The sequence below is a fragment of the Henckelia pumila genome, chromosome 3 (genome assembly GCF_033568475.1).
Source record: "Henckelia pumila isolate YLH828 chromosome 3, ASM3356847v2, whole genome shotgun sequence".
In the NCBI taxonomy this organism is placed as follows: Eukaryota; Viridiplantae; Streptophyta; class Magnoliopsida; order Lamiales; family Gesneriaceae; genus Henckelia; species Henckelia pumila.
The window spans coordinates 71,670,813-71,690,319 of NC_133122.1; the positions used below are offsets into that span (position 1 = coordinate 71,670,813).

Here is a 19,507-nt window from a genome sequence, read left to right on the forward strand (position 1 = left end):
CTCATATATTGAGACTGCTTATAAATTTTTTATTCCAAAAATTCAGTGTCGAGACGTAGAACTTGCTCAACTAATTTGCCCTTTCACATTCTTTTGGTCAAGTACTCATAGTATTATTACAATAGAGGAAACCTGAACAACGTTATATACAAGTTCAAATGCATCACAATTATTCTTTATTAATGGTATTGGTCGCTCTCTCACTAATGCCAGCATATGATCATATAATATTAAGATTGGTGAAGTAGATGAACAACATGGTAAACCTCAAAGTGCATATATCTCAACATCTATATTTTGTTGGTATTAGGCAAAGTGGAATTTTCTTGTGCAAAGTCAGCCCATGTGAGGCTTCAACATCTATGTCCTCTTTCTTGAAACCCTCTGGCAGCTCCCAGTCGAAAGAGTAAACAAGATTGGCTAGCACAAACTCCATAGTTGCAAGCCCTAACGATATCCCGGGACACCCCCTTCTTCCCCCAACAAAAGGGATGGCCTCAAAATCTTGGCCGATTATATCGATACAACTATTCAAGAATCTCTCTGGCATGAATTCATCTGGGTTTTTCCAATATTCCCGCGGGTCTCTTCCAATAGCCCAGGCATTGATGTGGACTCGAGTTTTAGGCGGGATCGTGTAACTTTCTATGTAGCATTCTTTGGAAGTTTCTCTAGGTATTAGAAGTGGACCCGGTGGATACAATCTCAATGTCTCCTTTACCAATGCTTTGAGATATGGAAGTCGAGACAAATCATCTTCATTTACTAAACCTTTTTTACCAATGGTTCCTCTGATTTCGGTCTGAAGTTTTTTCATCGCATTTGGATATTTCACGAGGGCAGTCATTCCCCATATCATTGCAGCTGCACTTGTGCCGATTCCAGCCACAAATATATCCTAGAGATGAAGCTTATGAAATAAATCAATCTCGTTTTTCTCCCTAAATTTGTATGGTCTCACTTGTTAGATCTCGCAAAAACCATTATGTAATTCCATTTGTGGAATTTCCAAAAGTAATTATTCTTTGGCATATCGAGTTACTCGAGCTCGACTCGTACATATATATCGAGTTACTCGGCTCGAACTTCAAAAACATAAAAAAATAAAATTGAATTATTTTATTATATATGTTCCATATAGAAATTATGTTGTGTTGATCAAACTCAAAAGCTTAGGAAATAAATCAATCTCATTTTTTTAATGACGTGGGAACTCAGCAATCGCTACCTTTCGGTGCGCATTGGATAAATTCCCGAACTAACGTAATAGCCTGCAAACTATGCTAACTAGATAAATGTTTAGTTTTGTATTTAATGAGGGGAATTGTAAATGGGGGTTAGCCAAAGTGTACATCTATTATTTTTTGTTATTATTATTATATACGGTCTCAAGTACTTGTTAGATCTCGCCGAAACCATTATGGAATCACATTTGGGGAACTTTCAAACGTGACTATTCTTTGGCAACTCTGACTAACAATTAATGTAAGGTACGTAATTGTTATCAATATCTTTTGTGTTGATCAATACTTGCAACTCTCGTGAAGTACGAAAATCCACGACTTAATTACATCGAACGAGCAGACATATATAAAATCTGTTGTGTTGATCTATATATTAATATTTTTGACTTTGTGTTTATACTTTCTACCACACAAAATTTGAAAAATATCATTTTCAATGAAAACAATTTTGACCTATATAGTCTATTATTCGAGGGGCCTAACTTTAGAAATTTGGGGGAAAAAATCGGTAACCCTGACAACAAGCCTTACAAAAGTCCTCCAAGTGAGATGCTACCTATACAAACACTACCCCCAAAGTATATTTAAGGATGGAGATTTATCAATACGTGTCATGAGGTCGCTATTTTTTCCAATGGATAAAATCTCCATGCATGCACCCTTATATGGATCATGGTGTAGTGTCCGTAGGAGAGGCCCTAAGTCAGCTACAAGTGGTTTTTACAACTAGCGCAGGAGATAGCAATATATCAATCAATAATAATAGTAATAGTATAAATATGGTCAGTTGAGGGTTTCAAAAAATTACGAATATGGTGATGCAAATCATGAGATAGGATAACTCACATATAGCACCACCTTAATATGATCCCGTGTCAGGTCAATAGAACAAATCCTCTGTTCCTTAAGTTTGATTAACAAGTCAAGAATATTGTTGGGATTCATCATTTTATCCCTATAACTTGAATCCAGATGCTCATCAATCAATCCTTGGTTGAACTCATCCATGTCTTTAAAAGCCTTATCAAGCTTGGATAAATCCCTGATAGCTTATCCACGCAACTACATAAAGGTAAATAGTCAGAAACAAAGAACCCTCCCTGCATGGCCTCGACTTGAAACAGAAGATCGATGAATCTCCATTTATTCGATTCATCTTCATCTGATTTCATGCCAAAAGCAATCCTACAGATCAAAGTACTAGTCAATTCAAGCATTATGGTACTCAAATTGACACCATCTGATGAGTTAGTGACGTTTGCTATACTTTGCTCTTCCCGTATCGACTGGAAGGATTGGACCTGTTTGTTGCTTAACAGGTGAAGAACACAGATCTTTCTCAACTCCCTCCAAGAATCGTTGTACGGGGAAAAACCTATATCCAATCCTCCGTAGCTTAATTTCTGCATGCCAAGAGATGGCGGCCTGCTGCAGAAGGCGAGGTCGTTGGTTTTTAGAACTTCTTTCGCCATTTTCGCTGAAGAAACTATGAGAACTTGAACTTTGCCTAGCTTCATGGACATGAGAGGACCATATTTTTTTGGCGAGTTTGAATAGATAGAGGTGAGTATTGCATGACTCGAATTGGTGAAGGTTTCCAATGATTGGGAGGCTCCGGAGGAGATGGCGGATTACGGGATTTTGCTGCTTTTTTCGGCCGGTTTTTCAAGAGGAAGAAGACGACAACGAGCAAGATCAAGGTCACGAGGAGAACGGCCATCTTTAGTGTTTTGTGATCTGCTAGCATTTTCATATAGAGAGAGATGTATATCATGTTTAAAAAAGTATGTTGAGACGTATATGTTTGAAGTAGGGAGCTGGTACACTATTAGTCAATACTTTATATTTTTTTGGGAAAATCGAAAATAAATATGTACATAAGCATACCGCAAAAGTCTATCTATTATTATTTATTTATATATAGGGAAAACTTCAAATTTGGTCCTATATGTTTGTCTTTTTGTAATTTTGGTCCTTTATTTTTTTATATTTCAGTTTTAATCTTCCATATTCCGATTTTTGGCAATTTTGGTTTTTTTTACTCGAAAATGCTTATGTGACACTGTACACATCAGCTCCAAATCAACACTAAATTTGTGCCACGTCAGCTTCACGCCGGAAAAATGACTAAAATTGCAAAAAACATAAAGATAGCAGACTAAAACTGAAATATAAAAATCTAAAGAACTAAAATCGAAAAATGACAAACATACAGGACAAAAAAAAATCAATTTTCCATATATATATATAAATATGTAGTTTAAGTTGTCAATTTAATTTGGTGTCATTATTATTATTATTATTATTATTATTATTATTATTATTATTATTATTATTATTATTATTATTATTATTTTTGCATTTTCTCATTAAATGTTTGTGCAAGATTATATTTTCATGAGCGACCAATGTGCTTGAGAGGTTTCTGAAAAACAAAACCTCTAAAACATGAAACCAAGTGGGTTTTAGTCAATGCTTTCTATATATATTTTTTTGTATTTTTCTCGGTTTTTCAGAAAATCGAAAATACATATGCACGTGATCGAAATATAATTACTCTAGTAGTGAGCAGCTCTCTCTCTATATATATAACTAGCATAACTGCATATATGCACTGCGTGTATATAAAATCATATAATATATTTAGTTTCATATGTTATATATAATTTTTTTTCAATTTCTAAAAATATAATATAAAATAAATTTAAAATTCATTTATCATTTTATCCGATATATAATAGTTAGTCGAGAAAAATATGTAAATATATATAAATAATATCAGTTTTACCTATTTATATAGTGTTAAGGATAATTTTGAAATAAAAAAGTTGATGTTCTCATTCTAAGGTGCTCAACTATTATATATAGTATAATATAATATATCTAATATATATTATTTATGTAATATATACTATATATTTTATTATATTATTCTATTATCTATATATCTATTACATCTTACATATGTGAGTTTATTTGTAAATTTACATGGCTATCTTTTTCCATCAATACTACATAATTAATGTGTTTTTTTCAATAATTTATTTATTTGATCAATTGAAATGAGTTATTTTTACGTGTTTTATTGCATTATTTTGCATTTGTTTTGCATGATTTTGTTTTGTTAAGGTCATTCATATTTAGGCTTTGAATATTTGTTGTATTCGGATGACTCCTCATGATTTTTGATTGGTTGTAGGCAAAAGATGGAGAAAATAAAGAGTTTGAGCACAGAGAAGTAACACAAGTAGGAATCGCAAAACATTAATGGTCCAAAATTTAATTTTGACTCTAGCGTGAACAAAATCCAATCTCCATTGTTCAGATTGTAGTTTAGGATGTTTAAAGCTTCTGTCAAAATTTTAGCTCGATCCGACGGTTAGAACTAAAGTTATGAATTTTTCAAAAATGATGCGCTCTGGGACAAAACAGGGCCGCGCCCGAGAGGAAATTTCTTGCCGCGCGGCGCGCCTGCGAAGAAATTTCACCCCGGGACAGAGTGCCATGGCGCTCGGGCTGCCACTTCTTACCGCCCGGGCGCTCTTGCATAGAAGAAATGGGATTTTTCTCTGGTTTTTTGAAAGGAAAGAATAACTCACTAAAAGAAATATGAGTTTTCACTGCATAATATTTACGGCACACATTAAAAGCACGCTATTAATGTTATTAGTTACGGCGTGCTTGTACATGAACGCTCTTAATATTATTAGATCTCACACAAACAACAGCATGCAGTAAAAGCACGCTGTAAATAATTGTTTCCGCAGCGAATTAAAAGAATGATGTTAAAATTATTTATCGCTTGCTCTGACCGCTGTTAATAATACTAAAATAAAATTAAAAAAAAATTGCGCCATTTTCCCAAATCCCATTAACACTCAAGTCTCCACGCCTTCTCTGTTCTCTCAACCTCATCCATGCTCTTAATTTATTTGTCTATCGTTGCCCGTCTCTCCGAATTGCTCAATCGATCGTCACTCCCCTTCGCTCAATAGATGAAAGACTTACGTTTTGAGGAGGGGACATCATCAGAAAATGAACAAAGGAGGCGGCCATCCAAGGAGAAGAACGAAAAGAGGGAGAAAACTTGAAGAACTCAAGAACCGCACAAACTAGTTTTCTCTTTCACTTTTCTTTTATTTGTTGGGATTTAAGGGATCGTACCCCCAAAACTATGTTTTAATTTCTTTTTGAAGATTGAATTTGGTTTTTAAGCGTTCTTGATTATAATATTATTGTGTTTATTGTAATTTTGGAGATTGATCAACTTCTTATTGGCATGACTTTATGTGTTATAATTGATACTGATCAGAAGAGATTTTATGACATGATCGGGTAATATAATCCATGGATCTACAACTTGCATAAAGATATGAGGTTGGATACATGTTGATAGTCATAGTCCAATAGGGCGAAAGCTAGAGGATTCCACAAAACGTTAATGCAATTGCAAATAATTGTTAAATAACACAAGGACACTTGGTTATTACAATTCGTTAATTAGATTACTATAGCTCGAGAGAGTATATTGTTAGATAGATTAGGGAATTCCGTCAAAAGCACAACTTTAGAATTGAAATTCAATCATTAGAGAATGAAAATGGTAGGTGAACCGAGATCCTAATAATCGTTTATTTATTTTTTGAATTTAATTTATCTGTTTTGCTTTTATTTCATATATTTATTTTTCTCATTAATTATTTTATTATCCATTTCATCATAATTAACTAAAGAGTATACTTGAGTAATTTTGTCGTGAATCAATCTCTGTGGGACGATACTCGTACTCTATACACTATATTTTTACTTGACTCGTGCATTTGCGTATATTCGAGCTTAATTGATATATATATTTAGGTTGATTTTCAGTGGTAGTATTTGCTCGATCAAGTTTTTGGCGCCGCTACCGAGAATTGAATAGACAATTTCTACTTTTTGTTATCTTTAGTTATTTTTTTATTTTATTTCTTTATTCTATTTTATTCCTGCATGATCTACCGTTTTCTATTTTATTTTTGCTGGAATTCATCTGGTGTAATACTTTGAGATGTTCCATTGACAAGTATTCACGAGTTTTACCCAGTAATATGGAGAGCATTGTATGCAGCATGGGAGAGATTCAATAAACCTGAACCACTATATATTGTTTTGTGTTCCTTTTTCATTTCTTGTTTTTGGTGATCGTTCATTATATGTTGTGTTGTTCTTGGTGTGGTGACTGGTGATCCATTTTCATATTAGGTCTATCATTGTATGTATTTGATCCAGTAACAACCGTATGCAAGGACATTGATTAAGATATATTATGACGAGTAAATAATATAATTTTGGAAACGTTGAATTAGGATGAATAATGAGCAAGAGAAGAAATATGAAGAACAAGCAGTAAGACTAGAAATTTAATTGGGGAAATGAAAATCTGTTTTTCTTCATTCTTGCAAGCCCATTCATAGGCAATAATTCTACCTACAATACACTAAACTTAAACCACAAATTCTACGCATGCAATACATTAAATGAAGCGTGTGCCTAGCTACTTTTCAATTCACTCACTTCACACAACCTAAAATATTAAATGCTATACTTTGACAAACTTGATTGACAAATTCAATCAAAATAATAATGCATACAAATTAATATATTATTTTAGATCCACTCATGATATATAATGAAACTGCTTATAAATTGTTTATTCCATTTTTAACTTGCTCGACGTTCTTCGTCATTAAAATGCTGTAGAACTATATTTCTCAAAATGTTATAAAAAATTCAGTGTCGAGACGTAGAACTTGCTCAATTAATTTTCCCTTTCACATTTTTTTGTTCAAGTACTCGTAGTATTATTACAATATAGGAAACCTGAACAACGTTACATACAAGTTCAAATGCATCACAATTATTCTTTATTAAAGGTATTGGTCGCTCTCTCACTGATGCCAGCATATGATCATATCACATTATGTTGAGCAATATTAAGATTGGTGAAGTAGATGAACAACATGGTAAACCTCAAAGTGCATATATTTGTAGTTCAAGCACAAATATATATATATTTGGTTGGTATTAGGCAAAGTTGAATTTTCTTGTGCAAAGTCAGCCCATGTGAGGCTTCAACATCTATGTCCACTTTCTTGAAACATTGGCTAGTGCAAGCTCCATAGTTGCAAGCCCTAACGATATCCCAGGACACCCCCTTCTTCCCCCACCAAAAGGCATGGCCTTAAAATCTTGGCCGATTATATCGATACAACTATTCAAGAATCTCTCTGGCATGAATTCATCTGGGTTTTTCCAATATTTCGGGTCTTTTTCAATAGCCCAGGCATTGATGTGGACTAGAGTTTTAGGCGGGATCGTGCAACCTTCTATGTAGCATTATTTGGAAATTTCTCTAGGTATTAGAAGTGGACCCGGTGGATACAATCTCAATGTCTCCTTTACCACTGCTTTGAGATATGGAAGTCGAGACAAATCGTCTTCATTTACTAAACCTTTTTCACCAATGGTTCCTCTGATTTCGGTTGAAGTTTCTTCATCGCATTTGCAGTCATTGCCCATATACGTTATTGCAGCTGCAGTTGTGCCGATTCCACCGATAAATACATCCTAGAGATGAAGCTTAAGAAATAGATTCAGTCTCGTTTTCCTGCTAAATAATTAAGGACTCACTAGTAATTACATCTAGCAAAAACATTTATATAATCTCATTTGTGTAATTTTCATATTTTCTGGAAACTATTATCATCAATTTATAATTTTTTTTAAACAAGTGCAAATGCGTATGGTATAAGTAATGTTAGCAAAACATGTTTGTTTGATGCAGCCCTCGTGAAGTACGAAATTGGTAGACATGAATAGGTTTCTTACAAACTATCATTCAGATAAAAAATTTCAATTTAAATAAATAATTCAATGCTAAATATTTTATGTTACTCCACAAATTTTGAAAAATATTGAGTCGGTCATATGAGACATAACGTACCAATATATTCATCAATAATAATAATAGTAATAATAATATAGCTGTCAAGACGGGTCGATGGTGTGGGCTAACCCGTAACCCACCAAAACCAACAAGTTGGTGGGGCGGGACGGGCCTCCATTTAGGTGGGTTAGGAAATTATCAACCCAACCTGTCTATTTGACGGTGCGGGAAACTGACCCGCCAATTTTTAGTTATATTTGGTAGATTGGGTGGGTTGACACACAACCCACCACTTGACGAGGCGGGCCAACCTACCATTTGGGCAAGTTGAACATTTTTAACTCAACCCACCTATATATATATATAGCATGGCGGGGCAGGGTAGGCCAACCCAACCTGCTCAATCTACTTTAACAACTCTAAATAATAGTAATGAGAAAATTGATTTTTTAATCCTGTATGTTTGTCACTTTGCGATTTTGGTCCTTTATATCTTCAGATTTCAGTTTTAGTCCGCTATCTTTATTTTTTTGGCAATTTTAGTCATTTTTCTGATGTGGCGCTGATGTGGCACCAATGTAGTGCTGATGTGGAGCTGACGTGTATAGTGCCATGTAAGCATTTTTGAATAAAAAATGACTGAAATTGCCAAAAATCGAAACATACAGAACTAAAACTGAAATATGAAAATATAGAGGACCGAAATTGCGAAGTGACAAACATAAAAGACTAAAATTGCACTTTTCCCTAATAGTAATAGTATAAATATGGTCAGTTGAGGGTTTCAAAGAATTACGAATATGGTGATGCAAATGAGATAGGATAACTCACATATAGCACAACCTTGATGTGATCCCATGTCAGGTCAATAGATGTGAGGACCCGATGCTAATTACTCTGTTATTTGGCTAGATTTGTTAATAATTATTTTAAAGTGCTAAATTAGAATAATTAAGCCAAATAATAAATTGCGTGTTAAAAATATGTATTAATAAATATCGGAATATAGACGATATAAAAATACATATTTAATTTTTATGGCACATAGAAGTTGGAATAAAATTGATCGGGTCAAGTCTGGACTCAATTAAATTAATAGACACACATATGCATACAAAATAATATTATTACTTTCCTCTATCCTCCTCCACAATTCACGCCCCGTTTTTGTTTTCTTTCCTTATTTCCATTTGCGTTCCTTTGACCGGCGATATCTTTGCCGTTGTTCACCCGATTTCAAATCAAAAAATAGTTTCGGAATCCTCGCGATGATATCTTCGTTTTGGTACCGATTTCCCAATTTTTGAGCTCGTTTTTCGGAACCCATTTCAGGCAGCTAGCGCCGTTCGCCCCCCTATTGCCGCCGACCGCCACTGAGTCTAGAGGAGGGTTGTTTCAGGTGTTTGGACCTGTAGTTTGAAGCCTTGAGGTATAATTTTCGAACTAGGGTTTTAATTTGAGTATTTTGGTTCAATCGAGTTCCTATAATTGATATAAGTTTAATTCTTGGTTGTAGGTGCTATATTTGAGCCGAATTGAGGTATTGGTTATTTTTCGGAATTTATTTAAGCATTAATTCGAAAATTTCGGATTTATTAATTTGGAATTGTCGAGCTCTAGTGCTTAATAAATTGTGTTTGGATGATTAGACGTATTAGAAAGTGTAAATATGAATTTTAGGAATTTTGTGGAATTTCTGAAAAATTCAGAATAGTATGAATTGGGTTTTCAAAAATTTTAAGGTTGTAGAAATTGGTTATTCGATCATATTATGCCTTAGGATTGTCATATGTTAGCCTTAAAAATTATTTTGGAATTTTAGGTTAAATAAGTGAATTGTTGGAATTTTATATAAGTTAATTTTGGAAATAAATATTTGCCACAGGTTTGGAGTCTTCAGAAAGTCCTTAAGAATTGTGGTAAATTTAAGTGTTCAGTGAGGTACGCTCAAAACGGTATTTTACGATGTTTATGAAGTCATTTAATTGTATTAAGTGCTTATTAATTACTATTATGTGCCTTGAATGACTATATGTGCATTCATGCATAAATTGAGATTATGTGTGAGTTGAGTAATTATCCCTAGTTTTTATTTTTAAATGAATAATATTTTTTTCTTTTTAAATAAATTAAAAAGGGATATTCGTCAACTAGTCACATTAATCGAATGGCATAGCATGTTGAGCCTTGACTCCTTTGACGGCTATTTTGTTGGACTCTTGAGATGTATGTTGAGTCATCAGAGGGACTAGTGGGATAGGTTTAGCCACATTCCCAGATGACTGCTCGGGACGAGCGACCTTGCAAACCGCATTCCTAGAGCTACGTGCATGGACGAGTGGCGATTTGATGCTGCATTCCTGGCATGGTTGGCCACTGTTGTTGACGTTATTTGTTAGTACTCCACTTGGTATCCGTTATTTCATTTTTTGCCGTTCAAGCATTGAATAGCATTGCATTTCATTTACTTGGTATTATTACATGTCATTTATTTACATCGCAATTTACTGGTTTGTCGTACTGGGGTCCGACCTCTATTTTTCTTTTATGTCGTGGTTGTTTTTGATGCCATGACAGGATTTCCAGGGACTTCTGACGCGTCTGTTGGAGTGTCAGGTAGCGGTGCCCAGTGACGGCTAGTAGTTGTTGTGTTCCCAGATATACTTATATGTATTGTGTCTGGTTTGGTATTTTTCCGGGGAGATGCCCCGAGTAGTTGTATTGTATACTCTATTGTTGGTTTGATTTGATTGTGGAGAGATCGAGCCTTGCCGGCTCTGCTTGTGTTTAGTCCTGGCCAGTGCGGCTGTAGGAATTGTGTTTGTTGAATGTGACTCTATTTTCGAGTATATAATGTTGTGTTGTGTTGTTTGGATTTTTCGGGATGTCCTATTTACGGGGAGGTCATGCCGAAAATTCTGTAGGCCCAAAAAGGAAAATTGTTACTCGTTTTCGCTGTTTATACTAATTAATCCTGGTTATTTGGTCATTAAACATTAATCAGGAGCACGAGCCCTCTCATTTGGTATTAGAGCGTAACTGGGATATGCTCGAATTAGAGTCTAAGACACTCGAGTCTAGACACGTATAAATGATTGCACATGTGGCTGATTACTTACTCTTGACTGCTTATTTGTTATATATTAATTGACTCAGCATAATCAGAGCTAGTATTTGACTTAAGTTTTAATTCTTAGTTTAGTATTTTGCCTTATTAGACTAAGATCTGCTTTTAGTCGTTTCTGTTTTAGGATTAACCATTGTATCTTTTTAGATGGCGCCTAGAATGAGAGGTGGTAAAGGCAAGCGAGTGGTACAAGAATCTGGAGCTCATAACTTTAGGGCACTGGATGATATCATCAAGGGAAAGCGTGGTCGCCCAGCTGGTGGGGCAGCTCATATTGTGATTTAAGAGGCTGAAGTTGAGAAAGTACCACGTATCCCAAGAGTAAGACAAGAAGTCAGAAATGTTGAACTTGATCACAATGTAGAGCTTTTGACTAGAAGAATTGGGGGAATGGAGTTGATGATGGCACGATTTCAGAGTATGCGTCCAGCTCGATTCTTTGGTACTGAAGATGGTGAGAAAGCTGCTGGTTGGATGAAATGCATGAAAATCCTGTTTAGAGTGATGGGATATACCTCCGAGGAGAAGCTGGATTTGGCTATTTGTCAACTCAAGGACAGAGCCCAGCTATGGTGGGAAGCTACAGAAGCTATCTTGATTGGTGCATGTCAGGAAATAAATTGGGAATCATTTTGTGCTCAGTTTGTTCAAGAATTTGCACCACCGTCTTACTTCTCTTCCAAATAAGCTGAGTTTAACAGACTAGTTCAGGGGAACTCCATAGTGGGGGAGTATCACTCGAAGTTCTCATCTCTTCTTGCTTACGTACCACATGTTGCATCAAATAACAAGAACAAGTTGTCACAATTTATGCAAGGGCTGAACCGAACCATTTACACTTTGGTGAAGACCAGTAAGCCTACTAATTATGCTGATGCTGTTGAGAGTGCAAAGGAAATAGAGGAAGGTTTACTATTGGAAGAACCCCAGGATAATCATATGTATCCTCAGAACTTTGGGGGCAATGCTCCAATGTCGTTGGGTGCGCCTCTATACCGACCTTTATTGTCGTATTCACCTTCACAACCATCTCAGCAGCCAAGGCAGCAGAAATTCAAAGCCAAAGGGAAACAGTTTAAAAAGAAATCTCAAAGCAGTTCCTCAAGCTCTAGTGGTCGTGGAGGAGGTTCATTTGGAGGATCAGCTGGAATAACTAATGATGTGTTTTGTGACCATTGTGGTGGTAAGCACTTCACTGCTCAGTGTATTGGAGTCCAGGGGACTTGTCATGTTTGTGGTCAGACAGGGCACTATGCTAGGGCCTGTCCTAATGGTGAGAAACAACAATTTCGGCCTTCACAGTATAGTCAGGGTCCTAGAGGACCAACAGTCAGACCATATGTTCATGCTCAGTCATCACATCAGTCCAGCCATCCACCACCTAGTGGTCCCTATCAGCAGCAATTTTCAGGGCCACAACAGGCTCAAGTGCATGCACTGATGCAAGACCAAGCTAGAGATGCAGTAGGAGGTGTTATTGCAGGTATTTGTTATATCTTTGATCACCTTGCACGTATTTTAGTAGACACTGGGGCATCTCATTCATTTTTATCTGATAAGTTCATCGATGAGTATGAGATTGCTACTACGTCTTTGATGGATACCTTGTCTGTTTCTAATCCTGCTGGCGTCTATTTGAGGTCTCATGAGATAGTCTTGAACTTCATGATTAGATTCGATGAAAATATTATGATAACTAATCTAATCAAATTATATGTGTCCGATTTTGATTGTATTCTGGGTATGGATACATTGACTAATTATCGAGCTACTGTTGATTGTTTTCACGGAGTTGTGAGATTCAGGCCGTTCTATGGTAGTAAATGGAATTTTTATGATAGTGATTCGCAGTCTCGTATACCATTGGTATCAGCAATGGAAATGTTCCGATTGTTATCAGCTGAGAATGAAGGGTTCATGATTTATGCTCTTGACGCAACCCAGGAAATAGGATTGACAGTGTCAGACATTCCTGTTGTTAGAGATTTTCTTGATGTGTTTCCAGATGATATTCCAGGCTTTCCGCCTCAAAGAGAAATAGATTTCAACATTGATTTAATGCCAGGAACGAATCCTACTTCTATAGCACCATACCGTTTAGCCCCAGCTGAGTTGAAAGAACTTAAGGAACAATTGCAGGATCTTATGGATAAGGGCTATATCAGGCCAAGTATGTCGCCTTGGGGAGCTCCAATCCTGTTTGTGAAGAAGAAAGATGGAACAATGCGAATGTGTATCGATTACAGGCAGTTGAACGGTGCTACAGTGAAAAATAAATATCCTCTGCCACGTATCGATGATCTGTTCGATCAGTTACAGGGTACATCGGTGTATTCCAAAATCGACCTTCGTTCTGGTTATCATCAGCTCAGAGTTAGAGAAGAAGATATTCCCAAGACAGCCTTTAGTACCCGTTATGGACATTTTGAGTTTTTAGTCATGCCTTTTGGATTGACTAATGCGCCAGCTATTTTTATGGACTTAATGAACCATTTGTTCCCAGAATTCATCGACAAATTTGTTATCGTCTTTATTGATGACATTTTGATTTATTCAAAGTCGAAAAAGGAACACAAAGAACACTTGAAACTTGTCCTGCAGATGCTTAGGGCAGCTCAGTTGTATGCAAAGTTTTCGAAGTGTGAATTCTGGTTGGAAAGAGTGGTGTTCTTAGGTCATGTTATATCAGCTCAAGGAGTCTCCGTTGATCCTAGTAAATTTGTGGCTGTTATCAGTTGGCCAAGACCGAGCAATGTTTTTGAAATTCGCAGTTTCTTGGGGTTTGGCTGGTTTTTATAGACGATTTATTGAAGGATTCTCTAGTATAGCCAAGCCTATGACCCAACTGACACAAAAGGATTGTCGTTTTGTGTGGACTAAGGAGTGTGAGTCTTGTTTCCAGACCTTGAAAGAAAAATTGACCACAACACCAGTGTTAGCCTTACCTTCAGGCTCAGGTGGATTTGTTGTGTGTATAGATGCTTCTCTTACTGGACTGAGTTGTGTATTGATGCAAAACGGACGAGTGATTGCATATGCATCCCGTCAGTTAAAGCCACATGAAACCAGATATCCAGTTCATGACTTAGAGTTGGCGGCCATTGTGTTTACACTGAAAATATGGTGTCATTATCTGTATGGTGAACAATTTGTGATTTATTCTGATCACAAAATTCTGAAATATCTTTTCACACAGTCCGATTTGAATATGAGACAGCGTAGATGGATGGAATTACTTAAGGATTTTGATTGTGAGATCCAATATCAGCCAGGGCGAATGAATAAAGTTGCAGATGCTCTCAGCAGAAAAGTTCAGAATGCTATGATGGCATCTCTTACCATCTACAAGGTTCACGAACATTTGGGTACTTCGGGATGGACGTATCAACCGAGTGGTAACTACTTTATAGTTTCATCTATCCAAGTCGAACCACAGTTAATTTCCAACATCAAAGAAGCTCAGAGGACTGATCCTCACATCCATAGATTGAAAGAATTATCTCAAACAAGACAGTCAGACAAGTTCAATGTTTCTTCAGATGGATGTTTGCGCTATAATGGAAGAATTGTGGTTCCAAATTTGATAGATTTGAAAGAAGCTTTGCTGCGTGAAGCACATTGTAGTCGTCATAGCGTTCACCCAGAAATCAAAAAAATGTATCATATCCTGAGATCTCACTATTGGTGGGAAGGTATGAAGAAATAGATATCCAATTTTGTGGCTAAGTGTTTGACGTGCCAACAAGTTAAGACTGAAAGAATGAGACTTGGTGGTATGTTACATAGTTTGGAAGTTCCACAATGGAATTGAGAACACATTTCTATGGATTTTGTGACACACCTGCCTCGTTCCAGTCGTGGTTGTGATGCAATTTGGGTGATTGTTGATAGATTGTCTAAATCAGCCCATTTCATTCCTTATGATCGTACTAGTACCTATAAGAAAATGGCAATTTGTACATTGATCATATAGTGAGATTGCATGGTGTGCCAGTGACTATAGTGTCAGATCGTGATCCTCGATTTACTTCAAAGTTTTGGGGTAATTTGCAATCAGCTTTGGGTTCGAAGTTGGCAATGAGTACTTCTTATCACCCTCAGACAGATGGTCAGTATGAGAGAACCATCCAAACACTCGAAGATTTGTTGCGAGCTGTTGTAATGGATTTTAGTGGTAGTTGGAAAGAATCCTTATCTCTGGTAGAATTCTCTTACAATAATAGTTACCAAGTGTCAATTGGAATGGCACCATTTGAAGCTTTATATGGCAGAAAGTGTAGGTCTCCGATAAGTTGGGAAGAGATAGGAGAATGACTAATGTCGGGACCAGAATTTCTTCAAGAGATGAAAGACAAAATTGAGTTAATAAGAAAAAGGATGAAAGCAGCTCAAGATCATCAAGCCAGCTATGCTAATAAAAGGCGCAGACCTTTAGAATTTCAAGTTGGCGATTTTGTTTTCTTGAAAGTATCACCGTTTCGTGGTACCATGAGATTTGGGCATAAAGGGAAGTTAGCTCCTCGTTATATCGGCCCTTATGCGATTGTTGAGAATATTGGTATTTTGGTTTATCGTTTGGACTTGCCGCAAAGTTTGTCCTTGATACATGATGTATTTCACGTGTCTATGTTGCGGAAGTACGAGCCAGATCCATCTCATGTTTTGAGGACCGAAGATGTGGAGTTAGACAGTTCCCTTAGCTATGTTGAGCAGCCAATGCAGATTTTGGATCGCAAGGAGAAACAACTGAGGAACAAGAAGATTCCTTTAGTTTTGGTTCAGTGGAGTAGACATGGGAAAGAAGAGGCTACTTGGGAGTTAGAGGCGAGAATGCGTCAGGAATGGCCTCATTTATTTGAGAGTGTGACGAATTACTTCTTGTACTCTGAATTTCCTGTACGTGTATTATCAGTGGTAGATGCTTAAACCACTTTGTATGTGGTCTTGTGTGTGTTTGATTTCGAGGACGAAATATTTATTTTAGTGGGGGAGAATTGTGAGGACCCGATGCTAATTACTCTGTTATTTGGCAAGATTTGTTAATAATTATTTTAAAGTGCTAAATTAGAATAATTAAGCCAAATAATAAATTATGTGTTAAAAATATGTATTAGCAAAAATATCGGAATATAGACGATATAAAAGTACATATTTAATTTTTATGGCACACAGGAGTTGGAATAAAATTGACTGGGTCAAGTCTGGACTCAATTAAATAAATAGACACACACATATGCATACAAGATAATATTATTCCTTTCCTATCTCCTTCTCCATTATTCACGCCCCGTTTCTGTTTCCTTTTCCCATTTCCAATTTCGTTCCTTTGACCGGCTATATCTTCGCCGTCGGTCACCCGATTTCAAATCCAAAAATAATTTCGGAATCCTCGCGACGAGATCTTCGTTTTGGTACCGATTTCCCCAATTTTTTAGCTTGTTTTTCGGAACCCATTTCGGGCAGCTAGAGCCGTTCGCCCCTATTGCCGCCGACCACCGCCGGAGTCTAGAGGAGGGTTGTTTCGAGTGTTTGGACCTGTAGTTTGAAGCCTTGAGGTAAAATTTTTGAACTAGGGTTTTAATTTGATTATTTTGGCTCAATCGAGTTCCTATAATTGATATAAGTTTAATTCTTGGTTGTAAGTGCTATATTTGAGCCGAATTGAGGTATTGGTTATTTTTTGGAATTTATTTAAGCATTAATTCGAAAATTTCAGATTTATTAATTGGGATTTGTCGAGTTCTAGTGCTTAATAAATTGTGTTTGGATGATTAGAAGTATTAGAAAGTGTAAATATGAATTTTAGGAATTTTGTGGAATTTCTGAAAAATTCAGAATAGTATGAATTGGGTTTTTGAAAATTCTAAGGTTGTAGAAATTGGTTATTCCATCATATTATGCCTTAGGATTGTCATATGTTAGCCTTAGAAATTATTTTGGAATTTTAGGCTAAATAAGTCAATTGTTGGAATTTTATATAAGTTAATTTTGGAAATAAATATTTGCCACAGGTTTGGAGTTTTCAGAAAGTCCTTAAGAATTGTGGTAAATTTAAGTGTTCAGTGAGGTACGCTCAAAACGGTATTTTACGATGTTTATGAAGTCATGTAATTGTATTAAGTGCTTATTAATTGCTATTATGTGCCTTGGATGACTATATGTGCATTCATACATAAATTGAGATTATGTGCTGAGTTGAGTAATTATCCCTAGTTTTTATTTTTAAATAAATAATATTTTTTCTTTTTAAATAAATTAAAAAAGGATATTCGTCAACTATTCACATTAATCGAATGGCATAGCATGTTGAGCCTTGACTCCTTTGACGGCTATTTTGTTGGACTCTTGAGATGTATGTTGAGTCATCAGAGGAACGAGTGGGATAGTTTTAGCCACATTCCCAGATGACTGCTCGGGACGAACGGCCTTGCAAACCGCATTTCTAGAGCTACGTGCATGGACGAGCGGCGATTTGATGCTGCATTCCTGGAATGGGTGGCCACTGTTGTTGACGTTATTTGTTAGTAATCCACTTGATATCCGTTATTCCATTTGTTGCCGTTCAAGCATTGCATAGCATTGCATTTCATTTACTTGGTATTATTACATGTCATTTATTCACATCGCAATTTACTGGTTTGTCGTACTGGGGTCCGACCCCTGTTTTTCTTTTATGTCGTGGTTGTTTTTGATGCCATGACAGGATTTCGGGGACTTTTGACGCGTCTGTTGGAGCATCAGGTAGCGGTGCCCAGTGACGGCTAGTAGTTGTTGTGTTCCCAGATATACTTATATGTATTGTGTCTGGTTTGGTATTTTTCCGGGGAGATTCCCCGAGTAGTTGTATTATATACTCTATTGTTGGTTTGATTTGATTGTGGAGCGATCGAGCATTGCCGGCTCTGCTTGTGTTTAGTCCTGGCCAGTGCGGCTGTATGAATTGTGTTTGTTGAATGTGACTCTATTTTCAAGTATATAATGTTGTGTTGTGTTGTTTGGATTTTTCGGGATGTCCTATTTATGGGGAGGTCATGCCGATAGTTCTGTAGGCCCAAAAAGGAAAATTTTTACTCGTTTTCGCTGTTTATACTAATTAATCCTGGTTGTTTGGTCATTAAACATTAATCAGGAGCATGGGCCCTCACAGTAGAACACGACTTATCTTCCTTAAGTTGGATTAACTAGTCAAGAATATTGTTGGGATTTATCATTTTATCCCTATAACTTGTATCCAGATGCTCATCAATCAATCGTTGGTTGCGTTGAACTCATCCATGTCTCTAAAAGCCTTATCAAGCTTGGATAACATCCCTGATAGCTTATCCACCCAACTATATAAAGGTAAATATTCAGAAACAAAGAACCCTCCCTGCATGGCCTCGATTTGAAATAGAAGATCGATGAATCTCTGTTTGTTCGATTCATCTTCATCTGATTTCATGCCAAAGCAATCCTACAGATCAAAGTACTAGTCAATTCAAGCATTATGGTACTCAAATTGACACCATCTAATGAGTTAGTGACGTTTGCTATACTTTTGATCATAGCAAACACTTGCTCTTCCCGAATCGACTGGAAGGATTGGACCTGTTTGTTGCTTAACAGGTGAAGAACACAGATCTTTCTCAACTCCCTCCAAGAATCATTGTACGGGGAAAAAACCTATATCCAATCCTCGTAGCTTAATTTCTGCATGCCAAGATATGGCGGCCTGCTGCAGAAGGCGAGGTCGTGGGTTTTTAGAACTTCTTTTGTCATTTTTGCTGAAGAAACTATGAGAACTTGAACTTTGCCTAGCTTCATGGACATGAGAGGACCATATTTTTTGGCGAGTTTGAATAGATAGAGGTGAGTATTGCATGACTCAAATTGGTGACGGTTTCCAATGATAGGGAGGCCCGAGGAGATGGCGGATTACGGGATTTTGCTGCTTTTTTCGGGTTGAGTAATGCTACAATTACACGGAGGGTTACACGTTGGGTTACACAATGTACTTGAAATTTCATGATTATCCAACATGCATTTTTGAAAGATTTTTTTTCAAATAAAGTGTAGGGATAATCATGTAATTTTAAGTGTATTGTGTAACCCAAAGTGTAACCCTCCGTGTACATGTAGCATTACCCTTTGTGATATGCTAGAGTTTTCTTGGGTGCTAATATTAATATATATAGAGAGATGTACATCATGTTTAAAGAAGTATGTTGAGAC

General features: G+C 36.4%; 1 long non-coding RNA gene and 2 pseudogenes across 1 annotated transcript; 1 reads left to right on the plus strand and 2 right to left on the minus strand.

Annotated features, from left to right (window-relative positions):
• Positions 1 to 283: 283 nt before the first annotated feature.
• LOC140888997 (6,7,8-trihydroxycoumarin synthase-like) lies at positions 284 to 2,991 on the minus strand (annotated as a pseudogene).
• A 4,284-nt stretch (positions 2,992 to 7,275) lies between these two features.
• On the minus strand, positions 7,276 to 19,302 carry LOC140888998 (6,7,8-trihydroxycoumarin synthase-like; annotated as a pseudogene).
• Positions 9,465 to 11,061, plus strand: LOC140893205 (uncharacterized). Its single transcript, XR_012153060.1, has 3 exons — positions 9,465 to 9,598; positions 9,686 to 9,709; positions 10,055 to 11,061. It is a non-coding gene; the product is annotated as an uncharacterized lncRNA (long non-coding RNA).
• Positions 19,303 to 19,507: the final 205 nt, after the last annotated feature.